Genomic DNA, 17177 nt, shown 5'->3' on the forward strand with positions numbered 1-17177 from the left:
TTATATATAGTAGTATCTGTTAATTCCAAACTCCTAATTTATCCCTCTTAAACACAGCAAGACAAAAAAACTTATATGTAATATGTAATGCTGCTTTTAAGATTATTACTTCTTGCATATAAGACAAAGAAGGACACCACATAATGATAAAGGAGTCAATCCAGCAAGAAGATATAATATACATGCACCCAACACATGAGCATCAAAATATATAAAGCAAATAACTCTGTTATCAGCAGATTTTTCAACAGAAAATTTACAGGCCAGAGGGAGTGGCATAACATATTCAAAGTGCTGAAAGAAAAAATTTCCACCCCAGAATTCTCTACCTGGCAAGGTTATCATTCAGAACTGAGGAAAAGATTAAGAGTTTTACAAATAAGCAGAAGCTAAAGGAATTCACCATCATTAAACCAGCCTTACAAAAAAATGTTAAAGGAACTTCTCTACACTGAAAAGAAAAGGCACTAATTAATAATAAGAAAACATACAAAAGTAAAACTCTCACCGGAAAAGGCAAATATACAGTAAAAGTAGTGATTCAATCACTTATAAAGCAAGTATGAAGCATAAAAGTCAAAAGTAGTAAATGAAACTAAAATTATAATTAGTTAAGAAAGCATAAAATAAAAACATGTAAAAGGTGTCATCAAAAAAATAAAATGTGGGTGGGGGAGTAAAAATGTAAGCTTTAGTACGTATTCAAAGTTAAGCTGCTATCAACCTAAGACTGCCATATACATAGGATGTTATATGTGAATCTCATGCTAACCACACACACACAAAAAACTTATAGTAAACATACAGAAGAAAATGAAAAAGAAATCTAAATATAACACTAAAGAAAGCCAGCAAACCACAAGAGAAGAGAAAAAGAGAACTAAAACAGCTCCAAAACAATTAACAAAATGGCAATAAATACATCCCTATGAATAATTGCTTTAAATGTAAATGGACTAAATTCACCAATCAAAAATATACAGTGGCTGAATGGATAACAAAGAAGAGACCCATCTATAGACCCATCTATATGCTCCCTATATATGTAAGAGATGCACTTCAGAAAAAGGACACACACAGACTAAATGTGAAGGGAATGAAAAATATACTGCATACAAATGTAACTGAAGAGAAAGCTGGTATAGCTATCCTCATACCAGACAAAATAGACATTAAAATAAAGACTGCAATAAAAAACAAAGAAGGCACTATATAATGATAAAGGGGTCAATCCAGTAAGAATCTATGCCATTTATAAATATATATGCAACTAACATTTGAGCACCAAAATATATACATCAAATACTAATGGACCTATAGGGAGAAGCTGAAAGCAAAACAATAATAGTAGGGACTTTAACATCCCACTTATAACAATATACAGATCATCCACACAGAAAATCTATAAGGAAACATTGGCCTTAAACAACACATTAGACTAGATGAACACGAGATATATATATAGAACATTCCCCCAAAAGCAGCAGAATACACATTCTTCTCAACTTCACATGAAACGTTCACTAGGACAGATTACATGTTAGGCCACAAGACATGTCTCAATAAATTCTAGCATCTTTTTCAATCACAGTGGTATAAAACTGGAAATCAATTATAAGAAGAAAACTGGAAAAACCATATAAACATGAAGATTAAACAACATGCTGCTGAACAACTAATGGGTCAGCGAAGAAATCAAAGGGAAAGTCAAAAAAATATTTTACCTACAGACAAATGAAAACTGAAATATGACATACCAAAATGTATGGAATGCAGTAAAAGCAATTCTAAGGGGACAGTTCACAGTCATCAGGCCCACCTCAAGAAACAAGAAAAATCTCATATAAGCAATCTAAATTTACACCTAAAAGAACTAGAAAAAAAAGAACAAAAGGAAATAATAAAGATCAGAGAAGAAATAAATAAAATAGAGACTAAACAGACAATAGAAAAAGATCAGTGAACCTAAGAGCTGGTTCTTTGAGAAGATAAACAAATGAACAAGCTTCCGCTAAACTAACCAAGAAAGAAAGATAGAGGGTTTAATAAACTTAAATAAACTTAAAACAAAACTCAGAAATGAAAGAAGACAAGTTAAACCCATACCACAGAAATGCAAGGGATCATAAGAGAATTACTATGAACAATTATATACCAACAAATTGGACAACCAAGAAGAAATTTCTAGAAACATAAAATGTACCAAGACTGAATTATGAAGAAATAGAAAACTCAAATAGACTGATCACAAGTAAGGAGATTGAATCAGTAATTAAAAGCCTCCCAACAAACAAAAGTCCAGGACCAGATGGCTTCACTGGTGAAGTCTTCCAAACATTCAAAGATGATTTGATACCTACGCTTCTTAAATTCTTCCAAAAAACTGAAGAAGAAGGAATGCTTCCAAACACATTTTAAAAGGCCAGGATTACAAGGCCACATACAAGGCCAGGATTACCCTGATATCAAAAGCAGACAAAGACAGCACATAAAAAGAAAATTACAGATCAAAATTCCTGATGAACATAGATGTAAAATCCTCAAGAAAGTATTAGCAAACTGAATTCAGCAATACATTAAAAGGATCATAAACCACAATCAAGTGGGATTTATTCTGGGAATGCATGGATGGTTCAATATCCAAAAAATCAATGTGATATACTACATTAACAAAATAGGGACTTCCCTGGTGGCACAGTGGTTAAGAATCCACTTGCCAATGCAGAGGTCATGGGTTCGAGCACTGGTCCGGGAAGATCCCACATGCTGCAGAGCAACTAAGCCTGTGTGCCACAACTACTGGGCCTGCACTCTAGAGCTCGCGAACCACTACTGAGCTCCCACGTGCCACAACTATTGAAGCCTGTGTGCCTAGAACCTGTGCTCTGCAACAAAGACAAGCCACCACTATGAGAAGCCTGCGCACCACAATGAAGAGTAGCCCCCACTCACTGCAACTAGAGAAAGCCCGCACACAGCAACAAAGACCTCATGCAGCCAAAAATAAACAAAATAAAGGATAAATATCATAAAATCATCTCAAGAGATGCAAAAAAAACACTTAACAAAATTCACCATTGATTTATGATAAAAAGTCTCAACAACGGTGTATAGAAGGAATGTGCCTAAACATAATAAAGACCATATATGACAAACCCACAGTTAACATCATACTCAATGGTGAAAAGCTTAAAGTTCTTCCTCTAAGATCAGGAACAAGACAAGTATGCTCACTCTTGCCACTTTTATTCAACATAGCCCTAGCTATAGCAATTAGGAAAGAAAAAGATCAAAAGGCACCCAAATTGGAAAGGGAGAAGTAAAACCATTAGCAGATGACATGATACTATATATAGAAAACCCTAGACTCTACCAAAAAAAATTGTTAGAACGAATAAATGAATTCAGTAGAGTCATAGGATATAAAATCAATATACAAAAGTCTGTGGCATTTCTATGGACTAATAATGAACAATCAGAAAGAAATTATGAAAAAAATTCCATTTACGTTGCATCAAAGAGAATAAAATAGCTAGAATTAAGTTTTTTTTTCATTTTAACATCTTTATTGGAGTATGATTGCTTTACAATGGTGTGTTAGTTTCAGCTTCACAACAAAGTGAATCAGTTATACATATACATATGTTCCCATATCTCTTCCCGCTTGCGTCTCCCTCCCTCCCACCCTCCCTATCCCACCCCTCCAGGCGGTCACAAAGCACCAAGCTGATCTCCCTGTGCTATGCGGCTGCTTCCCACTAGTTATCTACCTTACGTTTGGTAGTGTATATATGTCCATGCCTCTCTCTCACTTTGTCACAGTTTACCCTTCCCCCTCCCCATAGCCTCAAGTCCATTCTCGAGTAAGTCTGTGTCTTTATTCCTGTTTCACCCTTAGGTTTTTCATGACATTTTTTTTCTTAAATTCCATATATATGTGTTAGCATATGGTATTTGTCTCTCTCTTTCTGACTTACTTCACTCTGTATGACAGACTCTAGGTCTATCCACCTCATTACAAATAGCTCAATTTCATTTCTTTTTATGGCTGAGTAATATTCCATTGTATATACGTGCCACATCTTCTTTATCCATTCATCTGATGATGGACACTTAGGTTGTTTCCATCTCTGGGCTATTGTAAATAGAGCTGCAATGAACACTTTGGTACATGACTCTTTTTGAATTATGGTTTTCTCAGGGTATATGCCCAGTAGTGGGATTAGAATTAAGTTTAATCAAGGAAGTGAAAGACCTGTGCATTGAAAACTACACGACACTAATGAAAGAAATTGAAGAAGACACACAAAAAATGGAAAGATATTCTGTGCTCATGGATTAAAAGAATTAATATTGTTAAAATGCCCATAATGCCCAAAGAAGACACACAATAAATGGAAAGATATTCTGTGCTCATGGATTAAAAGAATTAATATTGTTAAAATGTCCATAATGCCCAAAGAAGACACACAATAAATGGAAAGATATTCTGTGCTCATGGATTAAAAGAATTAATATTGTTAAAATGTCCATACTGCCCAAAGCAATCTACAGATTCAATATAATCCCTATCAAAATGCTAATGGCATATTTCACAAAAGTAGAACAAATAATTCTAAAATTTGCATGGAACCACAAGAGATTCCAAATAGTCCCCCACTCCGAAAAGTCTTAAGAAAGGAGAACAAAGCTGTAGGTATCATGCTGCCTCATTTCAAACTATACTACAAAGCTACATTAATCAAAACAGTATGGTATTGACACATAGCTCAACACAGAATTAAGAGCCCAGAAATAGGGCTTCCCTGGTGGCGTAGTGGTTGAGAGTCTGCCTGCCAATGCAGGGGACACGGGTTCGAGCCCTGGTCTGGGAAAATCCCACATGCTGCGAAGCTACTAAGCCCGTGCACCACAACTACCAAACCTGCGCTCTAGAGCCTGCGAGCCACAACCACAGAGCCCGTGTGCTAAAACCAGTGAAGCCTGTGTGCCTAGAGCCCATGCTCCACAACAAGAGAAGCCACCGCAATGAGAAGCCTGCACACCGCAACGAAGAGTAGCCTCTGCTTGCTGCAACTAGAGAAAGCCCGTGTGCAGCAACAAAGACCCAATGGAGCCAAAAATTAATTAATTAATTAAAAGAAAAAACAAAAGAGCCCAGAAATAAACCCAGCCATATACAACAATTAATCTATGACAAAGGAACAAACAATGAAAAAAAGAACAGTCTCTTCAGTAATTGGTGCTGGGAAAATTTGGACAGCCATGTTAAAAAACAAACAAAACAAAACAAAAAACCTAGACCACTATCTTACATCTTACATCACTTACAAAAATTAACTCAAAATGGATTAAAGACTTGAATATAAGACCTGAAACCATAAAAATTCCTAGATGAAGACATAGATGGTAACCTTCATGATATCAGTGTTAGTAACGTTTTCGTGGTTCTGACTCTAAAGGAAAGGGAAACAAAAGCAAAAATAAAGAGATGGGACTCCATCAAACTAAAAAGCTTCTGCACAGTAAAGGAAACCATAATCAAAATGAAAAGGCAACTTACTGAATGGGAGAATATATTTACCAATCATATATCTGATAAGGAATTAATATCCAAAATATGTAAAGAACTCATACAATTCAACAACAAAACCAATCCAATTAATAAATGGGCAGAGGACCTGAATAGACATTTTTCCGGAGAAGACATACACACAACCAAGAGGCACATGAAAAGATGTTCAACATCTTAACTAGGGAAATGCAAATCAAACTCATGAGACATCACCTTACACTTATTAGAATGGCTATTATCAAAAGACAACAAATAGCAAGTGTTGGAGAGGATGTGGAGAAAAGGGAATGCTCACACTGCTGGTGTGATTGCAAATTGGTGCAGTTACTACAGAAAACAGTAAAGAGATTCCTCAAAATATTAAGAACAGAACTACCATATGATCCAGCTATTCTACTTCTTGGGATTTATCTGAAGAATATGAAAACACTAGTTCAAAAAGATATATGTGTCCCTATGTTCACTACAGCATTATTTACAATAGCCAAGATATGGAAACATACTAAGTGTCCATTGATGGATGAATGGATAAAGAAGATGTAGTATATATAAACAATGGAATACTACTAAGCCATTAAAAAGAGTGAAATCTTGCCATTGCAACATGGATGGACCTTGAGGGAATTACGGATGGACCTTGAGGGAATTATGCTACATTAAATAAATCAGAAGGAAAAAGATAAATATTGTATGATTTCACCTATATGTGGAATCTAAAAACAAATACAAATGAACAAAGGAAACAAAACAAAAATAAAATCACAGGTACAAAGAAGCGATCAGTGGTTACCAGAGAGGAAGGAGAATGTGAGGTGGGCCAAAGGGGTGATAGGAGTCAATTGTATGATGAGAGATGGTAACTAGACTTTTAGGGATGATTACTTTGTGGTGCATTCCGATGTTGAATTATAATGTTGTACACTTGACATATATATACATATATATTTTATATGTTGTGTGTATACACATATATTTTTAAAGAATGCACTTAAATGAAGTAACATAGCATGCTGCTTGATATTTCTTCCAAAACATGTAGCACCTGTAGGAAATTCATTTCAATGATTGTAATCCCTGAAGCCATATTCCATATGAAGAAACACTGCTATGTTATATATAAATCAGAAATATGATTGAGCTTAAAGAAGTACAGGTGAATCAGGAAAAGGAACATATTCATTATGAAAGACATCATGAAGCACAGTTAAGTGATTAATGCACATGGATTGATTATTGAAAGCAATGCCTATTGCTCCACCATTCTTAAGCTTCAGAATATGTTTCCACCACTTTATACAGATGCTGATGATCAAAATAAAAATAAAGGTGTCTGTTTTAATTGATTAGTATATCATTATTAATCTAGGCCTAGCTTTCCATTTTATAAAAAGAGTACCCTGAGACACAAAGAAGGATCTTTTTCAATGTAACTGAAATTCTGTTAGTCTCGGTATTAAAATTACTGTTTCTTGGTTTCAATTGAATCGTCTTCCCATCATACAAGTCTTTCTATATACCAGGCATTTGTTAACTATTGTAGTGGAGTGAGTAGGGTGCAGAGGAAGTGAAAATATTATATATCATACAGAGACAGAGGAGATTTCATAATTGCCCTTTGAGGTTATTAAGATCTCACACTCACTGACACCAAAGAGCCATAAGCTTCACACGCTGTTTATATGACTAAGTGGTTGCCTGTTCAAGAACAGAGTGCGTAGTGCACGAGGAGAGGAGGGACAATGACAGGATGAAAGTCCCTGAGTACATTAAGCCTGGTGCTCCTGGGGACCTGGAATAATGGTTGATAGGAAAATCAGAGGTATGATTTTTTGTTGCTGTTGTTTCCTCCAGCAATTTCTCCTTACTAACTGTATGATCTGGAGTTTAAGGATAGGTATCACCATACAAATTCAGGATGAGGATTTTCACTTATGGGGTTTATTAAAAGTAGATTATTTAGAGATAATTATACATGGTTGCAGGGGCAACTGCAAAACAAAGAGATATACAGATATATTTCATGGGTATCCTAGAAATTAAAAATGCGAACTCCTGTTTTTAAAACATCTGGGAAGCCATGAAAGTCAAGTTATAATAATGATAAGAAAATGACTTATTACTTTGGTTCACCCTCCTTTATTCTTTGTAGGTGGGGGATATAGATATACAATGAATGAGATAATTGAGTAAGCCTGCAGATTGCCTATATAAAACTTCAATTAAGAGGTGATTTGGAGAAAGGCATTGTTAGTGTTACAAAAGTGTATTTCAGAAGGCCATTCCATAGTATCTGTCATGATATTCTTATACACAAGATTGAGATGTGTGAGCGGAACCATAATCTGGTTAAGCAGATGTAAAGTTGGTTGAACCACTGTATAAAGAGTTTGAGATTAGTGGATCAGTTTCACCCTGGCAAGGAGACCCCTGTTGCTATGCCAAAGAGCTGTGTACTCTGTACTCGGCCATGTCTCACGGAACATTATTGTGAATGACTTGTATGAAGATATAAAGGTAATACTGTCATATTTGCAGATCTCACATAGCTAAAAACTGTAAAACAACATCAGGATCTAAAGTAAATTGACAGGCTGGAATGATGGGCTGACATTAACAGAAGTGTGTCGGGTTCTGAGAGAGACCATATCCAGGCTTAAACCAAGATTGCACAGTCAGCTCTTAACAATCCAATCCATGATATAAAAAGAATAAAAGCAATCCTAACAATGTCAACTGTTATTTAAGCCCTTACTATGTACGGGTACTATTCTACATGTTTTCCTGTACATTTAGTCTTTAAAAAAGGGCTATGAGATAGTTACTATCATTCTCACTTTACAGATAAGAAAACCAAGGCAAAGAGAAGTAAAGCTACTTTCTATAACTCACAGAGCTTACAGAGCTCTACTCTATCTAGAGAGGTGAGAATAGAGCACAAGGCATCTAATTCAAGAAGTACTATGTCACAAATCCTGCTCTCAGGTTTCAAAAAAACGAATACATAGCACAGGTTGCTAGGGAAGATATTTTTAACAGCCCATAAGTGAAAATTTTCTTTGACAGAGAGTTCAACACAAGGCATCAGTGTTTCCAGAATAGTTAATGGCATCTCTAGCAGCATTTATGGAAGAAATGTATCTAGAACATGACAGATAACATTCTTGTTCTTCCATATGGTGTCATCCTACTTCAGATTCACTCATGATATAACTTTATGCTCCCTGCACTTCCTGCATTTATATTGACACTGATAAAGGTACCTGACTCATTAATGAAGAAATAATATGAAACAAAATATAGCATAATTTGAGCTCAAAATACACAAATTTTTTAAAACTGTGAGCAATTTTTCAGAAATCAAGTTGATAATAAAGTGAAATCTAGATAAAGCAAAATTGAAACCTGTGACCTAGTCCGTTTATTTCTTTTTCAATCACATTAACGTACAAGTACCACACAGTCAATTGGACCAGAGTCATTTGGGTGAACTGGGACAATCTTCATGTTTCTCAAAAAACCAGACTGTCAACATTTACTTCATTTGATCACATAGTCCCTAATCTTTCTTTTCTTTTTAGTTGAATGCTACTGGTTCAATTATACTAAGAAAAAAGGAATTGGACCTACATATAGTGGGCTTCAATCCACTCTGAATATTCCGGTTAAATGATTTTAGTTTTGAATTTGAATTCAGGACTGGATTGCTTAATTCTCTACTATCTACTTTTTGAAGTTATTATTTAAATGCTAAATGCCCTATAGACTGTTTATACAGTATTTCTATGTAAATACAAAGCTTATATTTTATGGCATCAAATTTGAAATTTATACGTTTTCTCTAATATTCTGAGGACTGATGAAACCTTGAATTCTATAAACAAAATAACGTTGGAAGCAAATTCATAAAGATTCTAGAAGCAAAATGAAATTCAAGTAATCCTTTCAACTAGGAAGCTGTACTGCATTCCATTCTGCTGCTCATAAACATCCTTTTTTTTTTTTTTGTCGCTTATAAACAACAGAAATTTTTTTCTCACAGTTCTGTGGGCTGAGAAGTCCAAGATCAATAAACAGGCACATTAGTGTCTGGTGAGATATAGCCTTGCTTTTATAAACTTGTATGTCAAATAATTTATACAATAGAAAAAGAAAACTCTAACACAGAGTTCAGACTATGCATAGAATGCACAGTAGCTTCATTTCTTGATCTGCACCTTGTCAGGCTGTGTTTACCTGACAATCTTTTTTCCTCCCTGATAAGCTGATAGTCATGCTCAATACACTTCTTCCATATTATTGGAACTGGTTATTTTTGAAGCCCATTCCCTTATACAATGAACTTCAGAAACTATACATTGAGTGAAAAATTAAGTACAATTGTCTATTTTTAAACATGAAGACAATGCTAATTACAATTCTCCAGATAAACATACATAATTATAGTAATTACAATTCAACAATAACTCTCTGGTACTTACTATTATAAACTCATAAACTATTATTCAGTACCCTATAAAATTCAAAATCTAATTGAAAGTGCTAGTTTAGCATAATTCCCACAAGCCATCATCTTTAATATTCTGGAATGAATGAGGTTTTGGTTGAGCTATTAATTGATACTGACAAGCAATAACCACTGGAATGAAACTGCAATTATGAGTGTCAATTAATCACATTCGCTGTCATCTCTGGTGTCAAACAAAATTCCATAATATTCTAAATAGTTTTTAAAAGTTTATACCTTTTATGTTTCAATTCACTAAATGGAAACCAAAAGCACTGTCCTGGGAATCTCAAATAACATTCAAAGTATATTTATGTAAAATATGAACATTGTGTTTCTTAGTTTAAAAAGCTTTCCTTTTTCATCCAAAATTATTTTTAGGATAAATCTGTGTCTTTGAAGACTAGTAAAAGCACCTCATTCCGCCTTCCACCTGCCTTAACTCAGTGCATCTTTTTGACTCATAGATCACCCCTGGATGCAGCAGAAATTGCACATGTAGAAGAAACTCTGAGAGCAGGAACTTGAGTAAGCATCATTAAGGACTTGAGATAATTTGAAAGTGAACTTTTAGAAGCTTCAATTGATCAGTGTCTCTTTGAATCGGGGCAAAGGGGCAGGAGGATTTAATTTCCTTTCCCTCATTATTTCTAATTAACAGGCCAACTAGTGATGTTCCTTCCCTCTAATCTAAGGCATGCATACACCAGCATCATTCACCAACCAACCAAGTCTGTTCAAAAGTCATTGGAGGGCTCCTTTTGGCACTGAGGCTACGACCTCAAGACTAAAATGAATGTATTTGCTGTAAACTGAGGTAGGCCACCTACCAGATGATCACACAAATGGCAGTGTTAACAACACAAGATCCAGTCCCAGACAAATAAAGCACTCTGTGCAAAGTGGAGGTTGTGACCTCACTAGCTGGATGTTTACCAGATATTCAAGCAAACATACAGCCTTTACTTAAATATTCACAAATCCCAGTCCTTGGTTGGTTGGTGAGACATGACTATAAAGAGAAAGACTTGTTTCATTTTATATGCTTAGATTTTATGTCAACTTTATTGTACTGGGATAGTTAATCCTCAACGAACTAAGAAAGGAAGTAAAGCATCTGTTCACTCTAAACTCTGAATCTGAAAAATGTTTCCTGGAAGGGTTTTCCATAAAGCTGAACGTGTTAACAGGTTAAAAATAAAGGATTTATGCCCTATGATTAAAAATCTTGACTAGACATAGCAAAGTTACTTATTTAGAAATATTTTTTAATGCACAGCATTCGTACATTTTTCATAGAATGTTACTAAAGTGAAGAGACTTACTGCAAGCAGACACTTGAAGGAGGAAAGAACATTATACTAATTGCCTATACTTATTAATAATGTAAATGGAATGAGCTTCGCTTTAATTATTCTGTTTTTCTCTTTACTTCTGTTTCTACTAATTGCATTTATGTTCACTATTGACTTACAATAACATGATGAGGTAATGGTCAAGACTTAGATTCCACACTGTTTCCAAACTGCATCAGTGTAATATGACCTTTTCTGTTTTGTTATTTATGGTTCTGACACAGTAGGTTATGGTATCTTTTAGTTTGTTCCTTTCAAAAGTTAAGTTCTCTCTGATTTTGGATTCTTCTCTTTCTCTTCTTGTCTCCTATTGTGTTAATTGTAATTTTATAAAATTTCAATATCTGAGTTACTCAATTAGCAGGTCAATTATTTTCAGTTGTCCGGAATTACATGTTTTGGCTAACTCATGCTGGCAGGCATACTGCAAAGAAAGCTTGCTTAAATTCAGAGTAGTGCCACAGGAGTAGTTCTGAAATTCTTATGGTTGATTACAACTGCTAGTTACTCTTGACCTCCAAAAAGTCCAGGTGAAAAAGTCTTGTTCCGTAGCTTGGAAAGTGGGGACTTAACTGAACCCTAATCCAGGCACCAGATCAGACTCCACGTGCTCCTGGAGGAAACTCTGCAGCACACCTCTCCGTGAGGTGCTCTGGGTAAGATTCAAGGGAGCTTTATCTTCTTTCCTAATTAGGTACCAATCCTGTCTTTGTTTTCTTTTCTTTTTTTTTTTAAATTAATTTTTAAGTATAGCTACTTTACAATGTTGTGTGAGTTTCTGCTGTACAGCAAAGTGAATCAGCTATACATATACATATAGCCCCTCATTTTTGGATTTCCTTCCCATTTAAGTCATCACATAGCACTGAGTAGAGTTCCCTGTGCTGTACAGTAGGCTCTCATTAGTTATCTATTTTATACATAGTAGTGTCTGTATGTCCATCCCAATCTCCCAATTCATCCCATCCCCCCTTCCCCCCTTGGTATCCATATGTTTGTTCTCTACATCTGCGTCTCTATTTCTGCTTTGCAAATAAGTTCATCTGTATCATTTTTCTAGATTCCACATATAAGCGCTATTATACAATATTTGTTTTTCTCTTTCTGACTTACTTCACTCTGTATGACAGTCTCTAGGTCCATCTGTGTCTCTGCAAATGGCAGTTTTGTTCCTTTTTATGGCTAGAAATATTCCATTGTATACATGTACCACATCTTCTTTATCCATTCCTCTGTTGATGGACATTTAGGTTGGTTTCATGTCCTGACTATTGTAAATAGTGCTGCAATGAACATTGGGGTGCATGTGTTTTTTTAAATTATGGTTCTCTCCGGGTATATGCCCAGGAGTGGGATTGCTGGGTCATATGGTAGTAGTTTTGTTTTTAGTTATTTAAGGAAGCTCCATACTGTTCTCCACAGTGGCTGTATCAATTTACATTCCCACCAACAATGTGAGAGGGTTTCCTTTTCTCCACACCCTCTCCAGCATTTACTGTTTGTAGATTTTTTGATGATGACCATTCTGACCAGTGTGAGGTGATACCTCCCTTTAATTTTGATTTGCATTCCTCTAATAATTAGTGATGTTGAGCATCTTTTCATGTGCCTCTTGGCCAACTATATGTCTTCTTTGGAGAAATGTCTATTTAGGTCTTCCACCCATTTTTTGATTGGGTTGTTTGTTTTTTTGATATTGAGCTGCATGAGCTGTTTGTATATTTTGGAGATTAATCCTTTGTCAGTTGCTTCATTTGCAAATATCTTCTCCCATTCTAAGGGTTGTCTTTTTGTCTTGTTTATGGTTTCCTTTGCTGTGCAAAAGCCTTGAAGTTTCATTAGGTCCCATTTGTTTATTTTTGGTTTTATTTCCATTACTTTAGGAGGTGGGTCAAAAAAGATCTTCTTGTGATTTATGTCAAAGAGTGTTCTGCCTATGTTTTCCTCTAAGAGTTTTATAATGTCCAGCCTTACATTCAGGTCTTTAATCCATTTTGAGTTTATTTTTGTGTATGGTGTTAGGGAGTGTTCTAATTTCATTCTTTTACATGTACCTGTCCACTTTTCCCAGCACCAGTTACTGAAGAGACTGTCTTTTCTCCATTGTATATTCTTGCCTCCTTTGTCATAGATTAGGTGACCAAAGGTGCATGGGTTTATCTCTGGGCTTCCTATCCTGTTCCACTGATCCATATTTCTGTTTTTGTGCCAGTACCATACTGTTTTGATTACTGTAGCTATGTAGTATAGTCTGAAGTCCAGGAGCCTGATTCCTCCACGTCAGTTTTTTTCCCTCAAGATTGCTTTGGCTATTCGAGGTCTTCTGTGTTTCCATACAAATTGTAAAACTTTTTGTTTTCTTCTTGCTCTTCCATGAGAAACACAGAGGACTCATAGAGTATACTCTTTTCTTTGCTCTCTCCAAGCCTATCAAATGCCAGGCTATCAGAAGTGATATTTAATAAAGAGAGTTAAGGAATCCTGTTCCTAGGTGGTCTGAGCTCCAGTCTTGTGTCAGGTTACATGTTTGGGAAGGTGCACATGTAAACAACGTGAGATTCCTCCACTACAGAACCACTGATACCGAAATATACATTCGTGTTCATGCAGAGACATTCATTGAGAGCCGAAAGAAGACATGATTATACAAAGAATCCTTCTGTGTTTTCTGTTGAAGTTCCTATCTGCTGCATTTTTTAATGCCCCTGTAAAAATCTCCTTTCCCTCCATGGTGAATTTCTTTTTACTGTGTCTTGAAGGAATAGAATGCTTCCCTTCACCAGAATGAGAATTATGTAACTGAACAGGTTCCAAAATAGTTTTAAAAGAAAATTATTGTGGAGGATGTTATTATGTGTGAATAGTGAAAGTCTCTATCTGTGAAACTAAATTTGTTTAACAATTGAATCAAGACTCAAAAATTGAACAGGTTTCTTTTCAACTGTAGGATGCTCTCAAGACTTCAACTTGCTAATGTATACTGAGCCTCCAAGAAGGGGATTTAACAGCCCCATTTCCCAGGCTCACTACAAGACAGAACTCTTGCTTTCAGAACACTATTAAAAGCTCTCTAAATAATTAAAGAACTAAAGGAAAATCTAAAGAACATGGTTTTGAATGCTAGGATGTAATTTTTTTTTGCATTCCTTTTTTGACTTAACTGCTAATAAGCACAAAGCTAAATAAACCACTCAGAGTATCCAAATATCTCTTTAGTTAATGTAATTATATTATAACTTCATTATATTAAAAACTACTTATTATTATCCACTACAATATCATGGAAGCAAATAAGGTATAAATGCATGAAACTTTAAAAACACTGATGGCATTATTGAAAACACTACAGAAAAACATGCATAGTGACAGCAGATTTTTTTTCAAAAATCAATTTACTCATTGTTGTCACTATCATTTTACTTTATTTCAAATACAAAACTTCGAGAACAATCCCTTTGTGTTCAAATGATGCAGAATGCTTAATACATCCTCAAGATGGCCTTGGATTATCAAAACTAGTATCAAAACTAAATAAAAATTCCATGCATAATAAAAGACAACTCCTATATTTAAATCAAAGAATTACATTGAGGGCTTTCCTGGTGGCGCAACGTTTAAAAGTCGGCCTGTCAGTGCAGGCGACATGGGTTCGAGACCTGGTCCGGGAAGACTGCATATGCTGCGGAGCAACTAAGCCCATGTGCCACAACTACTGAGCCTGTGCTCTAAAGCCCATGAGCCACAACTACTGAAGCCGGCGCGCCTAGAGCCTGTGCTCCGCAACAAGAGAAGCCACCACAATAAGAAGCCTGCGCACCACAATGAAGAGTAGCCCCCACTCACTGCAACTAGAGAAAGCCCGTGCACAGCAATGAAGACCCAACACAGACAAAAATAAATTAATTAAATTAATAATTTTTTTAAAAAAAGATTATACTCACTGAACACTATGTGAAAAATATCAGGTATTATTAACTACATTCTTACAGATTAATTCTATTTCTTATTTTTTTAAGTTCTAAAATAAAGCTTCCTAATCACCAAAGCCACTGTCCAAATATCAATTTAATATAGCCACACTCTCTTCTGTATATGTATATACTCAGATCCCATTCAGGGAGGGGAACATCATTCCCCTTTAATCCAGCTTCTTCACAAGTGCTTTCTCAAACCTGTGTCCATATACATCACCAGAAAGTTTATTTAAATGTAGATTCTCTGGGTCATTTCCCTGAGATTCTGACTCAGTAAGACTACATGAGGTCCTGGAATCTCCATCTTTGAGAAATATCCCAGGTGATTCAGACGGTGGTCCATAGTCTAATATTAAAAAATTGCTGTTGAAGAGCATGTAGCCAATAGAGAACAATTTTAGTTGTATTTAAACTCAATTGCCCTCCCACTCCAAGAGGGCATAGCCACTGGCACTGTTTGGGAAAGGACTTATGGGTCACTTAGAAATTCAGCACAGAAACGCCCACCCTTCCTTATTTCATAAGCTCTTCTAGCTCCTATTCTAACCACATGCAAGCACGCTTTGTTCAGCCACTACAAATGTGCGTTCTAGTCCCAGCAATGCTATTAACTAGTTTTATGGCCCAATTAGCAAACCCCATAACTTCACTAAACCTCATGTTGTTCAAATAGTAGACTGGATTACATTATTTCAAAAATCACAATCAGCTTCAAAGTTCTGTGAATCAGGTGTGAACCTCGATTTTTCTTTTCATTTTCTATGTTATTTTATCTAAGTCATGTATTTCCAAAGTGAGCTTTGAAGGCAGTTTTTTTCTGATAACCTAAAACTTGTGTCTTTCACAGCAGACTACACGTTGTCTCCATTTTCTTTCAGAAATAAGACATTAGAAATGTAAAAAAAAAAAAAAAAAAATCGGTGAGCATTGTGACTTTAACCAGTACTCAGCGTTACTCCTCTTGACCCCGCTTGGATTCATAAATGACTTGGTAAGTCCACTGGGCCAGAAAAAAATGTTTACATTCAGAAGCAAGAAACAATAAACATTAAAAAAGAAAAGTGACTGAATGAACTGTGGGTATTTCCTTGCCCCCTGTTCTTAAATGGCAAAGTAACTGAATGTAGGTGCCACTCACAGCTTGCAAAAGATTTAGACTGAATATAAAACTACTGTGAAAGTGATGCCAGCAAATAGGTTTGATTCTTCCTTTCCAAGGATGAACAGAAAAGTACATAACGATCATTTGCTAGGGGTGAGTTAAAGAAACTAACACATGCCTTTTGTCTCTTACACCAGCCACCAGGGAAAAATAGCAGGCATCTGTGGGCTGTGGGATGGAGTGTGGTCCATGATCACCTTCATTGTCAGAGTCGGAGCAAGGGCTAGAACACAGGGTTCTCAGCTCTTGTATTCTGTCCTCTAAAAAGAAGAAAAAACTGGGGCTGCCCTGTGTCCTGCCAAATATTGGTTTGTTCTTAAAATCCAAGATAAAGTGTTTCTCTGTTCTACTGAAACTTTTAGAGCCAAACAATTTAGATATTAAATAATGTATAACAAACATAAACTTTCCATCCTGTAGAGTAACTTCCATTCTGCAGCCAAGAATTTTACTACTGTGCATTAAGATAATATGGTTTTAGTTGAGAAGGTAAAAAATATCCATAACTTTTTATTAGGAAAGGTGAAATTCTTGGCAACTGAGGTTATACAAATAAAGTGTTTAGATGAAAATGTAGTTGATCACATAATCCATCTTTAAATTCACT

General features: G+C 35.6%; 1 protein-coding gene across 7 annotated transcripts in view; it reads right to left on the reverse strand.

Moving 5' to 3' along the window:
• B3GALT1 (beta-1,3-galactosyltransferase 1) overlaps nt 1–17177 on the reverse strand; it is a 600252-nt gene that overhangs the window by 317398 nt on the left and 265677 nt on the right. The gene's annotated exons all lie outside the window — the stretch shown is intronic.

Source organism: Globicephala melas, chromosome 7, assembly GCF_963455315.2.
Source record: "Globicephala melas chromosome 7, mGloMel1.2, whole genome shotgun sequence".
NCBI classification, from domain to species: domain Eukaryota; kingdom Metazoa; phylum Chordata; class Mammalia; order Artiodactyla; family Delphinidae; genus Globicephala; species Globicephala melas.